Source organism: Pan troglodytes, chromosome 4, assembly GCF_028858775.2.
Source record: "Pan troglodytes isolate AG18354 chromosome 4, NHGRI_mPanTro3-v2.0_pri, whole genome shotgun sequence".
Classification (NCBI taxonomy): Eukaryota; Metazoa; Chordata; class Mammalia; order Primates; family Hominidae; genus Pan; species Pan troglodytes.
In genome coordinates, this window is record NC_072402.2 from 97,738,439 (window position 1) to 97,758,995 (window position 20,557).

The 20,557-nt window shown below is 43.1% G+C and overlaps 1 pseudogene; it reads right to left on the reverse strand.

Moving 5' to 3' along the window:
- Positions 1-214: 214 nt before the first annotated feature.
- LOC104006497 (beta-glucuronidase-like) lies at positions 215-19,329 on the reverse strand (annotated as a pseudogene).
- Positions 19,330-20,557: the final 1,228 nt, after the last annotated feature.

Here is a 20,557-nt window from a genome sequence, read left to right on the forward strand (position 1 = left end):
ATAGCACACGTCCACCACAGTCTGCCATCTGCCAGGGTCTCCTGCCTGATCCAGCCCAGGGCAGGCAGCGGGCACTCACTTGAAGGAGTAGCCGGCAGATTCCAGGAAGGACGCAGGCTCGTTGGCCACGGACCACATCACCATGGCGGGGTGGTTCTTGTCTCTGAGCACCAGTTCCTCCACCACCCACATATGGTGATGCATAGACACGTTGTTGAAGAGTTGCCAGCGGGCCAGGAGGGAAGGGACAGAGGGTCACGGTGTGGCCCGAGGGCTGGCCAGGCAGAGCGGGTGCGCAGCAGGGACTCATGGCAGCATCAGGCCCACAGCAGGACACTCATCGATGACCACAATCCCATACCGGTAACATATATGCAGCATCTCCTCCGTGTAGGGATAGTGGCTGGTGCAGAAGGTGTTAGCGCCAAGCCAGCAAAGCAGGTTGAAGTCCTTCACCAGCATCGGACAGTCGAAGCCCTTCCCTTGGATCTAGGGGACAGCAGAGCCGAGTGACCCCTGTCCCTGTCGAAGCGGCACTTCCTCTGAGAGCCAGGACCCTGGAGAACCACCCCATGAGGCCCCCTCTCCAGCCCAAGCACCGGCTCCACCATGGGGTGGTTTGGAGCCATTTGCCTCATTGCCTTCAGCTGCCCTCAACTGCAGGACACAGGGAAGGCTAAAGTGGAAGGTGACCAGAAGCAGCCCCCACCAGGACCCAGGAGCCCCAACGCACGTCCGCAATCTCATGCTTGTTGACGCCGTGGAAATAGAAAGGTTTCCCGCTGATGAGGAACTGGCTCTCGGTGACGGCCACAGTGCGGAGCCCCACAGGGAGTGTGTAGAAGTCAAAGGCCCCAGTGACTTCTGTGCAGTCAGCCACACCTACGACAGCCAAAGTGCCAGGTGTGAGCGCCCCGACAGCCTGAGCCCCATCTGGCCTGCCCTACAGCAGGAAGACCCCTCGTGCATGCACCCCAGCAGCCACCTCTGGGCCTGCAGAGAAGCAGCAATCAGAGGCTCTGCCCTTCACTGGCTGACCCTGGGACCTGCCCTTCAAAATCGGGCCTTCTCCTTGACCAGACGAGATGGCTCATGCCTGGAATCCCTACACTTTGGAAGGCTAAGGCAGGAGGATCACTTGAGTTCAGGAGTTCAAGACCAGCCTGGGCAACAGAGTAAGACCCCAACTCTATAAAAAGGATTTTTTTTTTTGAGAAAGTCTTACTCTGTCACCCAGGATAGAGTGCAGTGGCATGATCTCAATTCACCACAGCCCCTGCCTCCTGGGTTCAAGCAATTACCCTGCCTCAGCCTCCCGAGTAGCTGGGATTACAGACGTGCACCATCATGCCCTGCAAATTTTCCTATTTTAGTAGAGACGGGGTTTCACCATGTTGGCCAGGCTGGTCTCCAACTCCTGGCCTAAAGTGATCCGCCCGCATCAGCCTCCCGAAGTGCTGGGATTACAGGCGTGAGCCACCATGCCCGGCCTACAAAAAAAATTTTTTTAATTAGCCAGGCATGGTGGCATGTGCCTGTGGTCCCAGCTACTCAGGAGGCCAAGGTAGGAGGATTGCAGCTCAAAGCTGCAGCGAGCTGTGATCAGGCCATTGCATTCCAGCCTGGGTGACAGAGTGAGACCATCACAAAAAATAAATAAATAAATAAATAAAAGTAAATAAATAAAAAAAAAATCTGGGCCTCCCACCAAGGGTGGGAAACATCAGAAAGCTCAGAGGACCACACCTGCCCGTTCACCTGTCCTGGGATCCTGCTGAAGCCAGGGCTACCAGATGGGGGCAAAAGACCTCCCTTAAGCAAGTCCCAAACCACCATTACCTCCCACGAGTACAGGGAGGCGGGGTGTTCGTGCATCAGGTACGGCCACCAGAGGTTGGCACCCAGCACCTTCAGCTGGCCCTGGGTCCCAGCCTGGTTGTCCACGACCTTGTTTTCTGCATTCAAAAGACACACTTCCAACTTGAACTGGTTACTGCACTTGACGGAGATCTGGTAATTCACCAGCCCTGCAGGAGGCAAGAGAGACCAGGGCTTAGGGAGGGACATGACCTGGGTCACACAAATGGGAATGCCCCACAATGACCACTTCCAGGCACTCTCATTTGCTTCTGTTGCTTTTCTTTTTTTTTTTTTTTTGAGATAGAATCTCGCTCTGTCGCCCAGGCTGGAGTGCAGTGATATGATCTGGACTCACTGAAACCTCTGCCTCCCAGGTTCAAGTGATTCTTCTCCTGCCTCAGCCTCTGGAATAGCTGGGATTACAGGCACCTGCCACCACATCCAGCTAATTTTTGTATTTTTAGTAGAGACAGGGTTTCACCACATTAGCCAGGATGGTCTTGATCTCCTGACCTCGCGATCCGCCTGCCTCGGCCTCCCAAAGTGCTGGGATTACAGGCTTGAGCCACCGTGCCCAGCCCTGAACCAATGCGCCCGGCCCGCTTTTTTTTAATTTAATTTTTTAATTTTTTTTTTTTGAGATGGAGTCTCACTCTGTCACCCAGGCTGGAGTGTAGTGCTGTGATCCTGACTCACTGCAACCTCCACCTCTGGAGTTCAGGTGATTCTCCTGCCTCAGCCTTCCGAGTACCTGGGAATACAGGAATGCACCACCATGCCCGGCGAATTTTTGTATTTTTAGTAGAGACGGAGTTTTGCCATGTTGGCCAGGCTGGTCTCGAACTCCTGAACTCAGGTGATCCAACCACCTCAGTCTCCCAATAGATTAGATATATTATTAATGAATTGCTTCCTTTAACACCCTATTCATTGAATTTTCCAGTAAACCACAATTACTAATTACTCCTGAAATCAGAAAAGAGGTTAAAAAGATTTTATAACAGTATCCTATGAAATCTACTACTTTCAAGTAATAGTAGTTGAATTACCAAAACCCGTCACTCAAGCCAATGACTACAATTAAGATATCAGTAACATTTCCTAGATAAATAAAGTCAATTAATTATATTTGCATCTGGGAAATAGAGAAAGTACATATAAGCCATGATTTTGAAGTCAAAAGAGAGAGAATATTTGGCAAGGAGGGGTGAGTTACAGTATGTAATTATAACATATACTAGTTTTTTGTATGCTGGTAACTAATTTTAATTTCCTACATTTTTATGTAGATTTCTGCTATTCTTGTCCTATTTTCCTAATCATCTTTCTATATGGATGACTACATAAGTCTGAAAATACCAAAAGAGACAGACACAGAACCAATCGGATTCCTTTCTTCTTGAAGCTTCTGCACAGCAAAAGAAACTATCAACAGAGTGAACAGACAACCTACAGAATGGGAGAAAATTTTTGCAACAATGCACGTGACAAAGATCTAATGTCCAACACTGATAAGGAACTTAAACAAATTTACAAGAAAAAAAAATCTCATTAGAAAGTGGGCAAAGGACATAAACAGACACTTCAAAAGAAGACACACATGCGGCCAACCAGCATATGAAAAAAAGCTCAATATCACTGATCATTAGAGAAATGCAAATCAAAACCACAATGGCATACCATCTCACACCAGTCAGAATGGTTTTATTAAAAAGTCAACGCCGGGCATGGTGGCTCACGCCTATAATCCCAGCACTTTAGGAGGCCAAGGCAGGCAGGTCACATGAGGTCAGGAGTTCCAGACCAGCCTGGACAACCTGGCGAAACCCCGTCTCTACTAAAAATACAAAAATTAGCCCAGCGTGGTGGCGGGCACCTGTAATCTCAGCTACTCAGGATGCTGAGGCAGGAGAATCGCTTGAACCCGGGAGGCAGAGGTTGTAGTGAGCCGAGATCATGCCACTGCACTCTCGAGCTTAGGTGACAGAGCGAGACTCTGTCTCAAAAAAAAAAAATTATATTTGAATTTTGTTTAAATCGCTAACACATACTGGGCATTTAATAACAAAAAAAAGGACATGAGATTGTGATCCTTATGAGGGTTTGAGAGGCATTTCACTAGGGTTCAACATAGAGCAGTCTGAAACATACTGTAATAATTTAATCCAATGGCTCATCTACAGCACCTAAAAAGATTACAGCAGATTCTCATTATTCAGTGTAGTTGCGGTCTAGAAAGTTCCATGAACAAATAAAAAGTTAGGTTTCAGCAAGCTACTGGTCATATTTTTGTAAGCTTACCAACACCTACTTTTGTTGTATGTGTGCTTATTTAATATATATTGTTGGCCAGGCACAGTGGCTAACGCCTGTAATCCCAGAACTTTGGGAAGCCAAGGCGGGCAGATCATTTGAGGTCTGGAGTTCGAGACCAGCCTGGCCAACGTGGTGAAACCCTGTCTCTACTAAAACTACAAAAAAAAAAAAAAAAAAAAAAAAAAATTAGCCAGGCATGGTGGCGCATGCCTGTAGTCTTAGCTACTTGGGAGGCTAAGGCAGGGGAATCGCTTGAACCCAGGAGGCAGAGGTTGCAGTGAGCCAAGACTGCACCACTGCACTCCAGCCTGAGCAACAGAGTGAGACTGTATCTCAAAAATAATAATAATAATAATTAATTAAATGAATGAATAAATAAATAATATACATTGTTCATTCATTAACATTGAACTCACACCCAATGGCACTACAGCACTCACGCCTGAATGGAGTTTATTTAATGCATGTATTTTCTCTGTAAGGCACATCACAGACTTCTTGGACTTGTGAATGCTAAGCAGCACTTCAGCACTATGCTTGGGGGTTAATTTAAATGGCAAAACAACCAACAAACAGTACAAAAATAGGAAAAGCATGGCATTAAATAGACCACAAAAAGGATACCTGACTATTGTATGAGAGCTGAAAAAGAAGGCAGAGTATCACCCTATTCAAACTCAAATTCTTTGACACTCTTTGCAAACACATGACTATGAAAGTGCTGTGAGTACTGATTTGGGGGTTAAAAAATAGTAGGTGAGTTCACAAATACAAAAGCTGAAAACAAGGAGGATCGACTGTATTTTTGTAGACAATCTAATCTCATAGAAGATTTCAATTCAGACAAAAATCATGAGAATTACTGTATTACAAAAGGGCACTAGATAGGGGGAAAAGAGTAAAAATCAGAATTAAAACAAAGTTTCAAGATTCTGCATCAACCATATCCAGTTACACTTTAATATGTTTGTGGCAGACTACATTATTGTTCCCAACTCATCACCCCTCCCTATATCTACAACCTTTCCCCAAGACAATGCAGTTCCTCCTGCTAGAGATCAGGTATATTTATCTAGACTATCAATGTTAGCCATGGACAAGGTATGTGCTTTGGCTGACTGAATGTTAGTGGACATGATAGAAGGAATGGCTTAACATGTACTTCCAGAACTGGAGTTTCCTTGTGATTCTATCACTGTGACAAAAACACATTCTCAGGTAGTCCACTGATCCAAGGGGGAACAAACACACAGAAAACATACCTAGACTCTATCTGCAGCTTGCAGCCTCACCAAGCCAAGAACAGTCAACTCACGGATATGTTAGCAAAAATAAATGTTTTTCGTATCTTAAGTTTTATATAATTATTGACCTATAGTTAACTGATATACAATATACATTAATCTTAAAATATCATTATCCCATTAAAAATATTTACATCAAAAACTGAGATCACTTTCTTCCCTCCGTTTTTTTGTTTTGTTTTGTTTTGTTTTTTTAAATTAAGAGACAGGGTGTCTCAATGTTGCCCAAGCTAGAGTTCAGTGGCTAGTGGCTATTCACAAGAACGATCATCGCACACTACCTCAAACTCCTGGGATCAAGCAATCCTCCTGCCTCAGCTTTCCAAGTAGCTGGGACTATAAGTGTGTACCACAGCATGTCAGCTCTCTCTCTTCTTCTTGACCTAAAGCCTAGCATAAAATTAGCTAAGTAGAATGTTTCCAAAGATGCCTGCATCAGTATCTCCCATCCCACATAATTTCTGTTTGATTTTGCCATTCACCCATAAAATGGTGGGATCCACCTCTCCTCCTTGCAAATTTGAGCTGGCCCTCTGATCCTGTCTAAGATCTGAAGCCAGATATTAAGGTACTTAATTAATTTCCATGTTTGTCCTCTATGCAACCTAGCAATCAAGCAAGAAGTCAAAACCTACTGATTTAGTTTGGATGTGTCCCCACCCAAATCTCACTTAGCATTGTAATAATTCCCACGTGTCAAGGGTGGGGCCAGGTGCAGATAACTGAATCATGGGGATGGTTCCCCCCATACTGTTCTTGTGGTAGTGAATAAGTCTCATGAGATCTGATGGTTTTATTAATGGGAGTTCCCCTGCACATGCTCTCTCCTGCCTGCCACTATGTGAGACATGCTTTTGCACCTCCTTGCCTTCCACCATGATTGTGAGGCCTCCCCAGCCATGCAGAACTGTGAGTCAATTCAACCTCTTTCCTTTATAAATTACCCAGTCTCAGGTATGTCTTTATTTGCAGTGTGAGAACAGACTAATACAATAAGTTGATACCAGTAGAGTGGGGTGCTGCTGTAAAGATACCCGAAAATGTGGAAGCAACTTTGGAAATGGGTAACAGAGAGAGGCTGGAACAGGTTGGAAGGCTCAGAAGAGGATAGGAAAATGTGGGAAAGTTTGGAACTTCCTAGAGACTTGTTGAATGGCTTTGACCAAAATGTTCATAGTGATATGGACAATAAGGTCCAGGCGGAGGTGGTCTCAGATGGAGATGAGGAATTTGTTGGGAAATGGAGTGAAGTCACTCTTACTATGCAAAGACACTGCAGGCATTGTGCACCTGTATTAGAAATGGGCATAAGATAGGCGGGAAAGAGTGAAAATAAGAATTTTTTTCTAGAGTTGCCTAGAGATCTGTGGAACTTTGAACTTGACAGAGATGATTTAAGGTATCTGACAGAAGAAATTTCTAAGCAGCAAAGCATTCGAGAAGAAGCAGAGCATAAAAGTTCAGAAAATTTGTAGCCTGATGATGCAACAGAAAAGAAAAATCTATTTTCTGAGGAGACTGGGTTGTAGAAATTTGCATAAGTAATGAGGAGCCAAATGTTAATCACCAAGACAATGGGGCAAACGTCTCCAGGGCATGTTAGAGACCCTCACAGCAGACCCTCCCATCACAGGCCAGGAGGCTTAGAAGGAAAAATGGTTTTGTGGGTCCAGAACCCCCTGCTGTGTGCAGCCTAGGAACTTGGTGCCCTGCATCCCAGCTGCTCCTGCTATAGGTAAAAGGGGCCAAGGTACACCTCAGGCCATGGCTTCAGAGGGTGCAAGTTCCAAGCCTTTCAGGTTCTAGGTGGTGTTAAGCCTGCAGATCCTCCGAAGTCAAGAATTAAGGTTCATGAACCTCCGTCTAGATTTCAGAAGATGTATGAAAATGCCTGGAAATCCAGGCAAAAGTTTGCTGCATGGGGGAGGGGGGGCCCTCATGGATAACCTCTGGTAGGGCAGTGTCAAAGGGACACTGTGTGGGGTTGGAGCCCCCACACAGAGTTCCCACTGGGGTACTGCCAAGCAGAGCTGTGAGAAAAGGGTCACCATCCTCCAGACCCCAGAATGGTAGATCCACTCACAGCTTGCACTGTGTGCCTGGAAAAGCTGCACTCAATGCAGCCAGAAGGGGGGCTGTACCCTGCAAAGCCACAGGGGCGGGGCTGCCCAAGACCCTGGGAACCCACTTCTTGCATCACCTAGATGTGATACATGGAGTCAAAGGAGGTCATTTTGGAGCTTTAAGATTTGCCTGCTGGGTTTTGGACTTGCATGGGGCCTGTAGCTCTTTCGCTTTGGCCAATTTCTCCCATTTGAAACGAGTGTATTTACCCAATGCCTGTATCCCTGTGTATCTAGAAAATAACTTGCTTTTGATTTTACAGGCTCATAGGTGGAAGGGACTTGCCTTGTCTCAGATGAGACTTTGGACTATGGAATTTTGAGTTAATGCTGAAATAAGAGTTTGGGGGACTTTGGGGAAGGCATGATTGCTTTTGAAATGTGAGGACATGAGATTTGGGAGGGGCCGGGGAAGAATTATATGGTTTGGCTCCAGGTGGAGATAATTGAATCATGGAGGCAGTTTCCCCCATGCTGTTCTCATGGTAGTGAATAAGTCTCATGAGATCTGATGGTTTTATCAATGGGAGTTTCCCTGCACATGCTCTCTCCTGCCCACCATGTCTGACTAAATTTTGTATTTTTACTAGAGATGGGGTTTCACTATGTTGGCCAGGCTGGTCTCCAAATCCTGATCTCGTGATCCATCCACCCCGACCTCCCAAAGTGCTAGGATTATAGGCATAAGCCACCACACCCGGCCTCTTTTTTTTCTTTTTCTTTTTTTTATCTGGAGACTGAGTTTTGCACTTGTTGCCCAGGCTGGAGTGCAATGGTGCGATCTCAGCTCACTGCAGTCTCCACCTCAGCAGGAGAGCAGGAATCTTCAGTGATCCACGGGCAGATCTGCAGCCACTGTGGGCACCTGCTCCTCCCACGACCTTTGTGCCCGCGTCTCTCCCTCCAGTACGTATTGCATGACACCCCACGTCCGCCTCCTGCCATTGCCAGCAAGTGCCTTGTGCGGGTACCTGGCTGTGCTTATTAATCCATTATGGTTGCTCTGTCACTGGTGCCATTATGTGCTCACGTGCCCACTCCCTCAGGTTTAGAAGGCGCGTTGCCCGGCAACAGAAGAGTCTGCTGGCTTAGCCTTTGGCCGAGTTGGCAGCTGGACGAGGATGCTCAGAGCCCAGCTCTCGAGAGTTCAAGCATCAGACAGTTCCCCACTGCTCCCAGGAGCAGTTACCCAGGCACTCTGTGCCCCTCATTCCTGTTTGGGCCAAGGCTGAGGACCCGCGAGTAGGGCTCTGTTGCCTGGAGCCCCTTCAGCCCATCCCCCAGTTCACTTTGCTTGTGGGATCTCCCCGTTGCTCCTGCCCCTGGACTGAGTGGCAGGCCATCCTACAAGCACCCAGACACTCGACATCAGTGGTGTCCAGACAACTCCAAGAAGGTTTTCCGTGATCCTGCAAGACCTGTGTTCCATCCTGGTGATTCTGCCTTCAATTTCACTGCACAGGCCGGCCCAGGGCGGAAAACTGCTTAAAGGCATTCTTAAACCACAAACAATAGCATCAGCGATCTGTGCCTTAAGGACATGCTCCTGCTGCAGATAACAAGTCCAACCCATCCCTTTATTTCGGCCCATCCCTTCGTTTCCCATAAGGGATACTTTTAGTTAATCGAATATCTACAGAAACAATGCTAATGACTGGCTTGCTGTTAATAAATATGTGGGTAAATCTCTGTTTGGGGCTCTCAGCTCTGAAGGCTGTGAGACCCCTGATTTCCCACTTCATACCTCTATATTTCTGTGTGTGCATCTTTAATTCCTCTAGCGCCACTGGGTTAGGGTCTCCCTGACAGAGCTGGTCTCAGCAAGAAGGAAAAATATATTCAGGTAAATAATGTATATCAAATAATAAACTGTGCTTAACAACAAAAGAAAAGCTTTTTTTAAAATTCAATTTTTATACTGGTAGACCAAGAAAAAAACACCTAATGTCAGTCTTTTTAAAGTGTGCTAGGTGAGTGAGAAACAAGCTAAGAATACTACAGCACCAAAGAGCTCTTCTGGAGAAATTCGTCAGAGATGCCCAAAATCCAGAATACTTTATTTACCTCAGCTTCACTCCTAGACTTGGACTTCTATCTCCCTTCCTGAATAGCTATGGGGGCGTTCGTTGAGTGTGACTGCCTCTTTGATATCCACGTACTCACCATGATGCTGCCTGTTGGATCTCAAACAAATTCTGATGTTTGCTATTCCAGGTGAGGAGACGGTTTGAAAACATCATACTATGTTTCCACATCTTCAAGACAGTCAACAAACTCCCTCAAGTTATCTTTGTGGATAATATAGGAATAATACAGATCAGTGACAAAAAGATGTGGGGAAATTTAGCTCAGTTATAGGCATGTGTGGATTCTCACTTGGGTGAAAAACGTAATTTAAAAGGTTAACAGACCAATGTCGGGTGGGGGCATGGTGGCTCATGCCTGTAATCCCAGCACTTTGGGAGGCCAAGGTAGGCAGATCACCTGAGGTCAAGAGTTCAAGACCAGCCTGGCCAACATGGTGAAAACACGTCTATACTAAAAATACAAAAATTAGCCGGGCATGGTGGCATGCACCTGTAATCCCAGTTCCTCAGGAGGCTGAGACAGGAGAATCACTTGAACCTGGAAGGTAGAGGTTGCAGTGAGCCGAGATCATGCCATTGCACTCCAGCCTGGGCGACATGAGACAGACTCCATCTCAAAAAAAAAAAAAAAAAAAAATCAATGTCAAAATAAAGAAAGGCTTCTAATGGCATATGAGAGTTTGACCCTCCCATATTCCACAGGTATCAGCTGAATGAGAATTTACTGTACATCCACCAAATTTGCAATTGGCAAAACACAAGCAGTGATCATTAACATACACATTGGGTGTTACAATCAGAAACTAGAACAATGATCCAACAAAATTAAGAGAATGAAATTGAAGGGGAAAATAAATATAAAAATACATATGTTTCACTTTTTTTCTTTTGTCTTTTTTGTTGTTCTTGTTGTTGTTGTTGTTGAGATGGAGTCTCACTCTGTTGCCAGGCTGGAGTGTAGTGGCACCATCTGAGCTCACTGCAACCTCTGCCTTGCAGGTTCAAGCAATTCTCCTGCCTCAACCTCCCTAGTAGCTGGGACAACAGGCAGGTGTCACCACACCCAGCTAATTACTGTATTTTTAGTAGAGATGGGGTTTCACCATGTTGGCCAGAATGGTCTTAATCTCTTCACCTCATGATCCGCCTGCCTCGGCCTCCCAAAGTGCGGGGATTACAGCCGTGAGCCACCGCACCCGGCCTCACTTTTTCTTTATTTAAAAATCTGCATTAAACTTTAGTGAGTTTTTGGTGGTAGTATTCCTGTTTTTGAACTTAAGTCACATATTTTTATGTCTAGAGGTACCCTGTTATCTACCGTGGTAGTCTGTGTGTACTGGATTTGGCCACTTAAAGGGAGGCTCAAGATATGCACTATCCAATACAGCAGCTACCTAGCCACGTGTAGTTATTCACATTTTAATTAAAATTTGATTTTAAGAAATTTCAGTTCCTTAGAATTACTAAACACATTTCAAGTATTCAGTAACCCCATGTGATGAGTGACTACCATACTGGATGATACAGATACATAGTATCTCCACTACCACTGAAAGTTATATTGGACAGCAGTCTTAAACTACTGGAATCATCAGGTGATGACCCTTGGAATACTCAATCAAACAGAAAGTACAGCGAGAAAACGATTTTATTTTCTTTCTTAACCAAATCAAAGGCATCAAGTCAGATTTTACTGTCTTTTCTTGAAAAAAGTAGGCCAGGGGCAATGGCTCACATCTGTAATCCCAGTACTTTGGGAGGCCAAGACGGGCAGATCACCTGAGGTGGGGGGTTCGAGACTAGCCTGACCAACATGGAGACACCCCGACTCTATTAAAAATACAAAATTAGCCAGGCGTGGTGGCACATGCCTGTAATCCCAGCTACTCAGGAGGCTGAGGCAGGAGAATCGCTTCAACCAAGGAGGTAGAGGTTGCCGTGAGCCGAGATCGCGCCATTGCACTCCAGCCTGGGCAACAAGAGCGAAACTCCATCTCAAAAAAAAAAAACAAAAAGAAAAAGAAAATGTATACACTCACAGAAATACACACATAGACACAGACACACACACACACACACACACACACATAAATATATACACATACAGATAAATTTAACAAAGACCATTTGTGACCTGTAAAGCCTAAAATGCTACCTGGCCCTTTATAAAAAAACTTTGCCAACCCCTTGACCAATAAGTGTTTTCTTATAAATGACTTTTATCTTTTAATTTGAATATCAAATTAAAAGACATTAAGAAAAATTCTGTAATGCTAAATTTAAATTGGAACACAGTTACAATGAACAATTCTTAAATTGCTTTACATGTATACTGAGGCTGAATAAGTAAGTAAATGGATGGTGGAAGCTAGGTTTCTCACCATTGGAAAGTGATGATATGGAAAAGCAGGAAGGTTAGAATAAATCAACATAGTACTGGATTAGAATTAGAACATCAGTATGAACTGGTGTTCAGGTTAACGTGGATGTAGAGAAATACAAAATACTCTATGCTATATACGTAGGTTAGTATAATATATATGCATGTATTTCCTAGCTTTGTCAGCTGAGTCAGCCTAAGAGCAGTGACATCCCAGGAGCAATGAGCATATTAAGAACCTAGATCTTCTAGAGCCAGAAATACCATTCGACCCAGCAATCCCATTACTGGGTATATACCGAAAGGATTATAAATCATTCTACTATAAAGACACATGCAGACATATGTTTATTGCAGCACTGTTCACAATAGCAAAGACTTGGAACCAACCCAAATGCCCATCAATGATAGATTGCATAAAGAAAATGTGGCACATATAAACCATGGAATACTATGCATCCATAAAAAAGGATGAGTTCATATCCTTTGCAGGGACATGGATGAAGCTGGAAATCATCATTCTCAGCAAACTAACACAAGAACAGAAAACCAAACACCACATGTTCTCACTCATAAGTGGGAGTTGAACAATGAGAACACATGGACACGAGAAGGGGAATATCACACACCAGGGCCTGTCAGGGGTGGGGGGCTATGGGAGGGACAGCATTAGGAGAAATAGCTATGTAGATGATGCGTTAATGGGTACAGCAAACCACCATGGCACGTGTAAACCTATGTAACAAACCTGCACATTCTGTACATCTATCCCAGAACTTAGAACTATAGTAAAAATAATAGTAATAAAGAACCTAGATCTTATTTGCTAATATACTTTTCCTGGGGAAAAGAACTGATTCTAGAACTGGGGCAGGGAAAATACAAGCATCTATAGCCTGGAGCATTTGATTTTATTTATTTGTTTATTTATTTATTTTTGAGACAGAATTTCACTCGCTGCCCAGGCTGGATGGAGTGCAATGGCGCGACCTCAGCTCACCGCAACCTCCACCTTCCGGGTTCAAGCGATTCTCTTGCCTCAGCCTCTGAAGTAACCAGGATTACAGGCACCCACCAACATGCCCGGCTAATTTTTGTATTTTTAGTACAGACGGGGTTTCACCATGTTGGCCAGGCTGGTGTTGAACTCCTGACCTCAGGTGATCTGCCCGCCTTGGCCTCCCAAAGTGCTGGGATTACAGGCGTGAGCCACTGCGCCCGGCCTGGAGCATCCTGTAGTATCAAAAATTAAGGAAGTATTTCCAAAAACGAAAGAAAGGAGGCATGTCAAAGGGACAAAAGACCAAACTAAAAGAGCTCCCAATCACCACAATTGAAACAAGCTGAGCAACAAAATAAATACACAAGAAAACCAAAAAGTTTATTTAAATACCACTCACTCCAGGAAGTGGAGCCGAATTTTTCCACTGCCTCTAGTTTCAGCAGTACTCAGTGGCTTGCAGCCAAAGAATGGCATATGGAAAGGAAAGGAAAAAGTAACTTTACCATGAAGAACCTAAAAAAACACGATAGAAGTACCCCGATATGATGTAATAAGAAAGCCACTTCACCTCTGTGATATTCTTCCCAAGGACTCATAATCTCAATCTAACCATTAGAAAAGCATCAGACAAAAGCAAATTGAGAGACATTCTACAAAATACCTGACCAATACCCCTCAAAACTGTCATGGCCATGAAAAACAATGAAAGACTGAGAAACTGTCAGGGACTAAACAAATACAAGGACCAAAGGTAATGTGGTATCTTGGAGGAATCATTAGTGAAAAAAAAACAGTGAAATCCAAATAAAGTTTGGAGATTAATTAATAGTAACTGACTAATGTTAGTTTCTTAATTGTGACAAACGGACCATAGGATGTTAATCATAAGAAAAACTGGGTGAAGTGTATGCATAAACTCTGTACTATCTTTGTAGCTTATCTATAAATTTAAAAATATTCTGAAATTTAAAAGTTTACTAAATATTTTGAAATTGAAATAGAAATATCAAAGTGACCTTGTAATTTAAACATAGACACATATATGCATGAATACATACGCATCTATATTTTCTACCTCTTTCCATTAAAAGGTCAAAAGCAATGACATCCCAATATCAATGAGCATGCCTAGCAACCAGATGTGGTCTCTAAATACCATTCCCACAAAAAGAAAGATGGGCTACTCGGTGAAGTACTGATTCCAGGACTTGGAAAGGAATGTAACAGGAAGCCTACATCATATTGTGCCAGAAACCAAGAAAGTTTTAAAGACTAATAAGGTCATGTCAAAATTATACAGCAATCAAGGACTCCTACTAGACAAATCTAGGACAATTTAAACATCAAAAAGAATAATGACTGCAATTGACTGAAACATGAAAATTTAAAAATCGTAAAGACTGATACTCAAAAAAGAAAAAGAAATCATCACCAATAACAGAAACAACTCATTTATCACCACCAGCCCTTAAGCTAAAAATGGGCAATTAAAGAAATATAACTAAGCTTTTATCCTGCCTCTTCAGTAGTAACTATATTTCAGGGTAACCAAATAACATCAGTTAATGAGGAAAAGTTTTTCTTTTTTTCTTTTTTAATTATACTTTAAGTTCTAGGGTACATGTGCACAACGTGCAGGTTTGTTACATATGTATACATGTGCCATGTTGGTGTGCTGCACCCATTAACTCATCATTTACATTAGGTATATCTCCTAATGCTAACCCTCCCTCCTCCCCGCATCCCACGACAGGCCCCGGTGTGTCATGTTCCACTTCCTGTGACCATGTGTTCTCATTGTTCAATTCCCACCTATGAGTGAGAACATGCGGTGTTTGGTTTTCTGTCGTTGCGATAGTTTGCTGAGAATGACGGTTTTCAGCTTCATCCATGTCCCTACAAACGACATGAACTCATCGTTTTTTATGGCTGCATAGTATTCCATGCTGTATATGTGCCACATTTTCTTAATCCAGTCTATCATTGATGGACATTTGGGTTGGTTCCAAGTCTTTGCTATTGCAAATAGTGCCACAATAAACATACGTGTGCATGTGTCTTTATAGCAGCATGATTTATAATCCTTTGGGTATATAACCAGTAATGGGATGGCTGGATCAAATGGTATTTCTAGTTCTAGATCCTTGAAGAATCGCCACACTGACTTCCACAATGGTTGAAGTAGTTTACAGTCCCACCAACAGTGTAAAAGTGTTCCTATTTCTCCACATCCTCTCCAGCACTTGTTGTTTCCTGACTTTTTAATGATCTTCATTCTAACTGGTGTGAGATGGTATCTCATTGTGGTTTTGATTTGCATTTCTCTGATGGCCAGTGATGATGAGCATTTTTTCATGTGTCTGTTGGCTGCACAAATGTCTTCTTTTGAAAAGCGTCTGTTCATATCCTTCACCCACTTTTTCATGGGGTGTTTTTTCTTGTAAATTTGTTTGAGTTCTTTGTAGGTTTTGGATATTAGCCCTTTTTCAGATGGGTAGGTTGCAAAAATTTCCTCCCATTCTGTAGGTTGCCTGTTCACTCTGATGATAGTTTCTTTTGCTGTGAAGAAGCTCTTGAGTTTAATTAGATCCCATTTGTCAATTTTGGCTTTTGTTGCCATTGCTTTTGGTGTTTTAGACATGAAGTCCTCGCCCGTGCCTATGTCCTGAATGGTATTGCTTAGGTTTTCTTCTAGGGTTTTTATGGTTTTAGGTCTAACATTTAAATCTTTGATCCTTCTTGAATTAATTTTTGTATAAGGTATAAGAAAAGGATCCAGTTTCAGCTTTCTACATATGGCTAGCCAGTTTTCCCAGCATCATTTATTAAATAGGGAATCCTTTCCCCATTGCTTGTTTTTGTCAGGTTTGTCAAAGATCAGATGGTTGTAGATGTGTGGTATTATTTCTGAGGCCTCTGTTCTGTTCCATTGGTCTATATCTCTGTTTTGGTACCAGTACCATGCTGTTTTGGTTACCGTAGCCTTGTAGTATAGTTTAAGTCAGGTAGCGTGATGCCTCCAGCTTTGTTCTTTTGGCTTAGGATCGTCTTGGTGATGTGGGCTCTTTTTTGGTTCCATATGAACTTTAAAGTAGTTTTTTCCAATTCTGTGAAGAAAGTCATTGGTAGCTTGATGGGGATGGCATTGAATCTATAAATTACCTTGGGCAGGATGGCCATTTTCATGATATTGATTTTTCCTATCCATGAGCATGGAATGTCCTTCCATTTCTTTGTGTCCTTTTTCATTTCGTTGAGCAGTGGTTTGTAGTTCTCCTTGAAGAGGTCCTTCACATACCTTGTAAGTTGCATTCCTAGGTATTTTATTCTCTTTGTAGCAACTGTGAATGGGAGTTCACTCATGATTTGGCTCTCTGTTTGTCTGTTATTGGTGTATAAGAATGCTTGTGATTTTTGCACATTGATTTTGTATCCTGAGACTTTGCTGAAGTTGCTTATCAGCTTAAAGAGTTTTGGGGCTGAGACAATGGGGTTTTCTAAATATACAATCATGTCATCTGCAAACAGGGACAATTTGAATTCCTCTTTTTCTAATTGAATATCCTCTATTTCTTTCTCCTGCCTGATTGCCTGGCCAGAACTTCCAACACTATGTTGAATAGGAGTGGTGAGAGAGGGCATCCCTGTCTTGTGCCAGTTTTCAAAGGGAATGCTTCCAGTTATTGCCCATTCAGTATGATATTGGCTGTGGGTTTCTCATAAATAGCTCTTATTATTTTGAGATATGTCCCATCAATACCTAATTTATTGAGAGTTTTTAGCATGAAGGGCTGTTGAATTTTGTCAAAGGCCTTTTCTGCATCTACTGAGATAATCAAGTGGTTTTTGTCTTTGGTTCTGTTTATATGCTGGATTACATTTACTGATTTGCGTATGTTGAGCCAGCCTTGCAACCCAGGGATGAACCCCACTTGATCATGGTGGATAAACTTTTTGATGTGCTGCTGCATTCAGTTTGCCAGTATTTTATTGAGGATTTTGGCAGAGACACAACAAAAAAAGAGAATTTTAGACCAATATCCCTAATGAACATCGATGGAAAAGTTTTTCTTTAAGAAGATGCCAGGAAATAAAGGCAGATGAAATAACAGAATAGGAAAATCACCAATTTGTAGCCCTCGGTGACATATCCGATTCAGGAAGAAATCATCAATGGACACTAAGCTCATTAAGTGAAAGAATGATGAGTATCTGGATAGTTACATAGTACCAAACCATCTCTCTACGAAGTTCTTGACTATCTCAAGTATAAAATAGTAACTTTACAATGAAGGAATCAGACGTCACTACCTTAATCCAGGGATTTATCTTAATTTCTAGTCACTAACAGTGAAACAACTAGACAATACATGCCATCTGAAGTGATACAATATAATTCTGATAAAGCCTTTGATATTCCACAGGAAATATTGGAGAGGAGATAAAGAAACAAGTTAAGTCAGGAGTCCCCAAAGCCCAGGCCATGGACTGGTATCAGTCTATGGCCTGTTAGGAACCAGGTGCACAGCAGGTGTTGGGAGGGTGAGCAAGCATTATCACCTGAGCTCCGGCTCCTGTCAGATCAACAATGGCATTCAATTCTCGTAGGAGTATGAACCCTATTGTGAAATGCACATCCGAGGGATCTCTAGGTTGCACAATCCATATTAGAATCTAATGCCTGATGATCTGAGATAGAACAGTTTCATCCGGAAACCATCCCACCACCCCGACCTCCACGCTACCCCTAGTCCATGGAAAAATTGTCTTCCACAAAACCAGGCACTGGTTCAAAAAAGATTGGGGACCGCTGAGTTAAATGATACCATAAGAAATCAATATGCCAAAAGATCAGATATAGTCAAAAACAGAAAAGAGAGTGGCTTATGGGCCAGGCGCGGTGGCTCATGCCTGTAATCCCAGCACTTTGGGAAGACGAGGCAGGTGGATTACTTGAGATCAGGAGTTTGAGACCACCCTGGACTACATGGTGAAACCCCATCTCTACCAAAAAAATACAGAAATTATCCAGGCATGGTGGTGCACACCCATATAGTCCCAACTATTTGAGAGGCTGAGGTGGGAGGATGTCTTGAGCCCAGGAAGCAGAGGTTGCAGTGAGCCAAGATCTCGCCACTGCACTCCAGCCTGGGCAACAGAGCCAGAGCCTGTCTCAAAAAAAAAAAAAAAAAAAAGAGAAAGGCTGGCTCATTATAGCAACATGGAAGGCCCTTTCTAACATAATGCTAGCCGACCATACCTAAACAGTACAAAATGGACTGGTACCTGGTTAATGGCTTACCATATGTTAATTTCTCATTTCTCGGGATTAATTGGAATGTTTTAAAACAAGCTATTTTTTTGTTTTTTAAATTTTTTTGTTTTGAGATGGAGTCTTGCTCTGTCGCCCAGGATGGAGTGCAGTGGCGCAATCTTGGCTCACTGCAGCCTCCACCTCTCGGGTTCAGTAGCTGGCATTACAGGCATGAGCCACCATGCCTGGCTTGTTTTTATATTTTTAGTAGAGATGGAGTTTCACCATGTTAGACAGGCTGGTCTTGAACTCCTGACCTCAGGTGATCCGCCCACCTTGGCCTCCCAAAGTGCTAGGATTACAGGCATGAGCCACTGTGCCCAGCCTTTTGCAATTTTTTTTGAGACGGAGTCTCTCTCTGTTGCTGGGCTGGAGTGCAGTGGCACAATCTCAGCTCACTGCAACCTCCACCTCTCAGGCTAAAGCAATTCTCCTGCCTCAGCCTCCCGAGTAGCTGGATTACAGTCATGCGCCACCACGCCCAGCTAATTTTTGTAATTTTAGTAGAGACGGGCTTTTGCCATGTTGTCCATTCTGGTCTCAAACTCCAGGCCTCAGGTGATCCGCCTGCCTCGGCTTTCTAAAGTTCTGGAATTACAAGTGTGAGCCACTGCGCCCAGCCTAAAATATAAGTTTATGAAACAAAAGAAATGTAAGGCTTATTTTACTTCATTTAAATTATGAAGGCAGTATACAGTCATATAAACATAATGTATTTTGATACAAATCATTGTAGATGGGATTCCAAAGCCAATAGCACTATCTTCCAATGTGAAGATATTAAGTCAAATATGAAGATATTAAGTAAGTGAATGCATACCACTCACAGGGCTGAAGGGATTGAAATGCCTTAAAAGAAGCATCCATTCCAGCAAAATCCCAAAACTTAACATCAGAGTCATATCCTCCTGTCACCAAACGGGCACCTGAGAGATCCAGACCCAAAGCAGACACCTGGTTTTAAAAAAATAAAATAAAATGACTGGAGCAAAATGACATATGGTCAATTATAACCCCCATTTCTGCTCTTTAATCCCACCCCCTATGTTATAGGCCTTGGAAGCACAAACCACCAACTATTGTTACTTCTGAAAAGCGGGAATGGATGGTGCCTTCTATATTATTAGACTTTGTTACTATATTAATTCTTTTGCAATAAAGAAAAATACTTTAAATCTATTGGACAATTTTGTCCCAAATCATCAACTATGTACTCAGAATAGCTATCACTGCAATTCCGTAAGATAAACTAAGTTGCTTTAGTGTACAAGTAAAAATCTTACAAATAATTACAATAATTCAGCATTTTCAATATACAATCTAAGGAAAACTTTTAAGATAGTTTAATCATAACTGAATGAAAACCATATGAATCTGAAATTACCAAAATGAGTAACACCAAGGGAGCTTTAAGAAATCTATTTAACAAAGTAGAACAAAGCAGAATTACCTGTCCCTTATGGTCAAATGGCTCGGTATATTCACCTTAAACAATTATTTTTAAAGCTGAATTTTTAAGTGACTAATCACATAATAATAGTACTTATATTGGCTCCATAAAATATTTGCTTTCGGCTGGGCATGGTGGCTCATGCCTGTAATCCCAGCACTTTGGGAGGCCAAGGCAGGGAGATCACTTGAGGTCAGGAGTTTGAGACCAGCCCGGCCAACATGGAGAAACCCCATCTTTACTAAAAATACAAAAATTAACTGAGCGTGGAGGCATGCACCTGTAGTGCTGAGGCACAAAAATCGCTTGAACTTGGGAGGCGGAGGTTGCAGTGAGCCAAGATCGTGCCACTGCATTCCACCCTGGGTGACAGAGCGAGACTCTGTCTTAAAAAAAAAAAAAAAAAATTTGCAGGCCAGGCACCCTAGCTCATGCCTGGAATCCCAGCGCTTTGGGAGGCTAAGGCGGGCAGATCACCTGAGGTTGGGAGTTCGAGATCAGCCTGACCAACATGGAGAAACCCCATCTCTACTAAAAATACAAAATTAGCCAGGCATGGTGGCGCATGCCTGTAATCCCAGCTATTTGAGAGGCTGAGGCAGGAGAATTGCTTGAACTCGGGAGGCAGAGGTTGCAATGAGCTGAGATGGTGGCTCTGCACTCCAACTGGGCAACAAGGCAAAACCCTGTCTCAAAAAAAAAAAAAAAAAAATTGCTTTC